The sequence below is a fragment of the Orycteropus afer genome, unplaced genomic scaffold, assembly GCF_000298275.1.
Source record: "Orycteropus afer afer isolate SDZICR_OR568_19922 unplaced genomic scaffold, OryAfe1.0 scaffold00132, whole genome shotgun sequence".
NCBI classification, from domain to species: Eukaryota; Metazoa; Chordata; class Mammalia; order Tubulidentata; family Orycteropodidae; genus Orycteropus; species Orycteropus afer.
In genome coordinates this window covers 7012232-7018139 of record NW_006921719.1, presented here as the reverse complement: position 1 = coordinate 7018139, position 5908 = coordinate 7012232, and positions in this window count along the sequence as shown.

Genomic DNA, 5908 nt, shown 5'->3' with positions numbered 1-5908 from the left:
TGGCCCGGCTGGCCCCGCGCTCGCCGACTGAGGGCTTTACTTGTCTCTTTCGTGCCTAGCTCAGGACCCGGCAGCCAGCAAAGGAGACACGTGAGCAAAGCAAAACGGATTTGACTTGTGGGAGAAGCTGGGGTACCGTTTTAGTGAAATTCCCCAAGTTAGGGGATATGCTGGGCTGTGGATTGACGTTAGTCTTTTAGAACAGCGTTTCGCGTATATACCCCGAAATTGTGATGATTAACGTCAGGGGTGAAAATTGGGCGACTTAACCTTGAGCAATTTTGTCTAGGTAGGTCCCCACGTTGGTAGGTGCTTAAATCAGTCTGGGCCCTAACATCTGCCACCACTACCACCCCTACCCCTACCCCAACCCACCTACTCCTGGGGCCTTTCCTCACCCAATTTGTTTCCCTGACATTAAGTAACAAAGTCTGGATCTTAATTTTTTAAACTATCTCCTGTTCACCATCCACTCTGGCGCAGCCTCTTCACTCTTCAGCCCTGGTCCCTTTCCAAGTCTCCCTCTGGTCTCTCCAAACCCCAGCTTCAGCCACGTGCCAATCCCACCGTTCAAAACCAGCCCAGCAGCCTCAATGGTTTTCCCTTCTTTGCTGTCCAGAAGTAACTCTGGACATAAATGTTGATGTACAGAAAGACGTCCTGGACAGCTCCAAGTGTGTGTGTTGTATTATGTAAATTAGGAAATATTAAAGATATACAGAAAATAATATTAACAATATTCAGGCCCGTTACTACAAAGAGTAAACACAGCAGAACACCCTGCACCATTTACTTGTGATTTATTAAAGAAATATAAAATTAAACATAAGTAAAACCCCACCCCTATTTTCTTTCTTCCTCCCCAGAGAGAGTTACCATGCTCAAGTTGGTGTATATCATTCCTGTTCATGTGTTTATACTTTTATTACATATGATATATGTATCCAGAAACTACATGAGGAATACCAAATTTTATGTTTTGAAATGTTATAAAAAGGACATCATGCTGAAAAATCTTTTGCAACATTTTCATTCACTGTTATGTTTTCAAATTTTATTTGTGTTGATTCACTTAACTACTGTATTCACTATGTTCTTGGGTTTGTTTTTGGTATGTCTCTCATGTACAGCATATAACTGAATTTTTTAGAAAATTTGACATGTGGGTATATCTCTATTAGGAGCTCTGGTAGCGTAGTGCCTAAGGCACTTGATTGCTAACCAGAAGGCTGGTTGTTCAAACCTACCAGCCACTCCTCAGAAGGAAGGTTGGGCAGTCTATTTCCATAGCGACACTGCCTCAGAAACCCAAGGAGGGGTAGCTGTGAGTCAGATCCAACTTGACAGTGGTGAGTTTGGTTTGTATTTTTTATTTTCTTTCATTTTATTTTGTGCTATTTACCATGATTTTTCTGTACATTTTATTTCCTACTTTCCTGCTATAATTGCTGTCATTCAATTTCAAGGAATAAAATCCATTCTAGATAGTATAAGACAAAGGAACTTATTTCAGAGTATGACATGGCTTAAGGACTTATTTAGAAGGCTGACAAAGCAGTCTCCCAGATGAATGTTCAGAAATGACTGAGAGGCATAGTGCAGAAATAAGCCACCAAAGGAGCCACTGCCTTTTCTAAAATCAGCAAACCACCTATTGAATTGGAAAGTTGCCACTATACTTGCCAGCTCCTGAACCATTCAGCAATTGTCGTGATAAGAAGCCACAGCAGAAATATCAGACATGTCCACAACAATGCTCACAAGCAAAAATAGCACACACATAGTCTCTGCTTTGTTTCCACCCTCCAAATCTCATAAAAGAGAAAATTTGATTGGAAGAACCAAAATCACATCCAGAATCCTAGCTGCAAGGACATCTGGGAAATGTAGTTTTAACCTTCCAGCTTCTGCAACGTGTTTGTTGTTAGTTGCATTGGAGTTGCAACCCCATGAGTGTCAACACAGAACTGTGCTCCACAGTTTTCAAAGCTGTGACCTTTTGGAAGTAGATCACCAGACCTGTCTTCCAGAGGGCCTCTGGGTGGGTTTGAATTGCCAGCCTTTTGGCTAGTAGTTGAGGGTTTAACCATTTGTGCCACTCAGGGATTCCTGTAAGGAACTGTAGTGGCATAGTTGTTAAAACATTTGGCTACTACCTAAAACGTCAGTGGTTTGAACCCACCAGCTGCTCTGTGGAAGAAAGATGAGGCAGTCTGCTTTGATAAAGATTTACAGTCTTCGAAACACTATGGGGCAGTTCTACTCTGTCCTAAAGGCTGCTGTGAGTTGAAATCAACTAGATGACAGGTTTGATTTGGTTTGGTTTGGGATTCCTCTGCAACACAGGAAAGCACACTGAAAGGACATTCAAATGGGTGTTGAGCTAAATTCAGTGTATCTACCCACCAGGTATCTATAATACTGGCATTCTATTGGATTGAGTATTTTTTATTTCTCTTCCTCTTAACTGAGTTGGTGTTTATTCTATTTCTTTTCTTTTCATACCTAACTTAATCATTTTAAATTTATACTTTAAATCAAATTAATACATGTGAATTACTTAAGAAGTAAAACAGTTTTTACAAGTCTTATCATTTTAAAAAGCAGTCATTTCATCAGGTATGTCTAGGCAAAAGGGAACATACCCATAAGGTTGGCAGATGATATTTCTACTTACATATTTATATGTGCTATGTTGTTGTTGTTGTTATGTGCCATCGAGTTGGACCCGACTCATAGCGACCCCTCCTTGGGTTTCCAAGGCAGTATCACTATGGAAGTAGATTGCCCCATCTTCCTTCTGAGGAGTGGCTGGTGGGTTTGAACCACCAGCCTTCTGGTTAGCAGTCAAGTGCCTTAGCCACTATCCTACCAGAGCTCCCATATGTGCTGTAAGAATGTCCAAATATATAATAGAGCTAACAAGGGGCAAAGTTATAATAACTTCTTAGCCACAGCCAAACATTCTGAGGGAGCAAGTAGTTAGACCTATGGGCTTGGAACTATGGTTGCAGGGGACATCAAGCTCAATTCGCTTGATGTAACCAAATAAGCAAGCTCAAATAACCAAACCAAAACCAAACTCACTGCTATAGAGTTGATTTCAACTCATAGCGACCTCTTTTCGGATTTCCAAGGCAGTATCTCTATGGAAGTAGATTGCCCAATCTTCCTTCTGAGGAGTGGCTGTGGGTTTGAACCGCTAGCCTTCTGGTTAGCAGTCAAATGCCTTAGGCACTACACCACCAGAGTTCCCATCGGCATAACATAGTACAGAAAAACATTGTTCTACATCCTACTTTGGTGAGTAGCGGCTAGGGTCTTAAAAGATTGCAAGCAGCTATCTAGATGCAACAATAGGTCTCTCTTTGTCTAGAGCAAAGAAGAAAGAAGAAAATGAAAGACACATGGAAACAATTAGTCGAAGAGACTAGTGGTGGTGGTGGTCCATGCAAACCGTAGCTTATATGACCATGAGACCAGAAGACCTAGATGGTGCCCACCTACCAGTGTCAACCACTCAGAAAGGGATCAGTGCAGAAGATCCTGGATAGAGTGGGAGAACAATGTGGAACAAAACTAAAAAAAAAAAAAGAAAGACAGACCAAGTTTACTGGTCTCATAGAGCCTAGTGAGACCCCAAAAACTGTGGCCCCTAGTTACCCTTCAGGTCTGGAACTGAACTCCCTCCTATGCCTTCCAGCCAAACAGTAGACAGGTAGCTCTTTAGAGCAATCAGTTGATCAATCATGAGAGAACAGAAGGACACTGTTTGTACTGGGAGATAACTCAGGGGGCAGGAATGCGTAGGAAAGAAGGACACAGGGAAAAGGTAACTACAGGAAGGAAGTGGGAAGAGAGCTATTACATTGTGGGGAATTGCAGTCAATGTCATGAAACAAAATGTATATGAACTGCTGCTGTATGGAAAATGAATTTGCTCTGTAAACTTTCACCCAAATCACAATAAAAATTAAATAGTCATTTCCAATTTCCACTATAAATAATAAGCTTATCCTGCTGTTTTGTGATATTTTTCTTTCACTTTAGATGTTAGATACTGATTTCCTGTTACGAAAGAGGAAGAATTGGCTATTTTCTGCTCTAATAAAGACAGTTTTCACTTGCCTGCATTCTTTCAATGTAGTTATTTGATAATTTTTGGTTAAGTCAATATTTAGTGTTAACATAGTTTACTATAGTTCCATTTTTCTACATTTTTTAAAATACTTTTCTTGAAATTAAAAGATCTCATTTTTTGTTTGTTTCAATTTCTTTCTACAAATTATTTCCTGAACTGTCTGACGGAACTGTGATATTTCTCTCTGTGATTAAACACATTACTGACTTTATCAATGATCGGTTTTTTGGGGAAACTTCTTTTCTCGAGTGTTCTGCCTTCTTGTCCCAACCCAGACTGGTGCTTTCTAGGCATATTGTACTGCTATAGGGTTGAGTCTTCCCTCACCATCATCCTGTGAAGACTTTTCATCTCTTATATTCTGACCAAGAAGGTTGTTTTCCTTCTTCCTTCCTGTACACCTTCGTTTTGACAGTACATTTTCTAATAGTTTCCTGAGGAGAAGAGCACATAAAAGGTAAAATCCTTGAGTGTATGTGTGAGGATCTTTTTATTTTACCCTCATACTTGATTGATAGTTTGGTCAGAATTACTCACTCAGCTTCATTGGAAATCCTTTCACTTAGAATTTTGAAGACATTGCTTCATTGATTTCTAGTTTCCAGTATTGCTTCTGGGAAGACCACTTACATTGTTTTACATTCTTTCCTTTGTAGATGCTCTGGTGGTTTTTTTTTTTTTTTTTTCCTGAGGCTTATCATTCATTTATTTTCTCTTTGATGTAGGAAGGCATAGTGTTTTAATATTTTATGATGACAACCCTTGATGATGCTTCATGGATATAATATTTTCTTATCTCTCTCTTAGGAGATTCCAAAACCAAACCAAACCCACTGCCATCAAGTCAGATGCAACTCATAGCGATTCCTCCTTGGGTTTCTGAGGCAGTATCACTACGGAAATAGATTGCCCAACCTTCCTTCCGAGGAGTGGCTGGTGAGTTTGAACCACCAGCCTTCTGGTTAGCAGTCAAATGCCTTAGGCACTACGCCACCAGAGCTTAGTTATGTGTTATTTCTGTTTTTTATATTTTCTTCTATTCCCTACATTGTCTCTGTATTACCTAAATGCATTTTTTGCTATATGTTTGTTTTGGCCTCCATCTAGTGGCTTTCAAACCTTTGGTGATTCTTGACTCCATTCATAATAAAGGCAGAGACATTAAATCTTTATATATTCCTTGTTACTGGGAAAAAATTGTTTAAAATATATCTGGATATATTTTGTAGCAAAGAGTGATAGTTGTCTCATAATATTCATTCTTCCCATTTTTCCTTTATTAAAGGAAACCCTGAGCCAGGGTTTATTGCCCAACTAAAGCTGGCTAAAGACTACATTTCTAGTTCTCTCTTACAACTGTTGTTGTTGTTATTTGCCATTGAGTCGGACCCGACTCATAGCGATCCCTTCTTGGGTTTCTGAGGCAGTATCACTACGGAAGTAGATTGCCCAACCTTCCTTCCGAGGAGTGGCTGGTGGGTTTGAACCGCCAGCCTTCTGGTTAGCAGCCAAGTGCTTTAGGCACTACGCTACCAGAGCTCCTCTCTTACAAATAGATATGGCCATTTGACTATGTTCCACCCAACAGGATATGGGCAGAAGTGATATAGGCAACTTTGGGATCATGCCCTTAAACAAAAAGGAGAATGGCCTACTAGTCCCTCTTACTTCCTTCTCATTGACTGGAATGTGAATACAGTGACAAGATCTGGAGCAGCCATCTTAGATCATTAGATGAAAACCACGTGTTGAGGATGGCAGAACAAT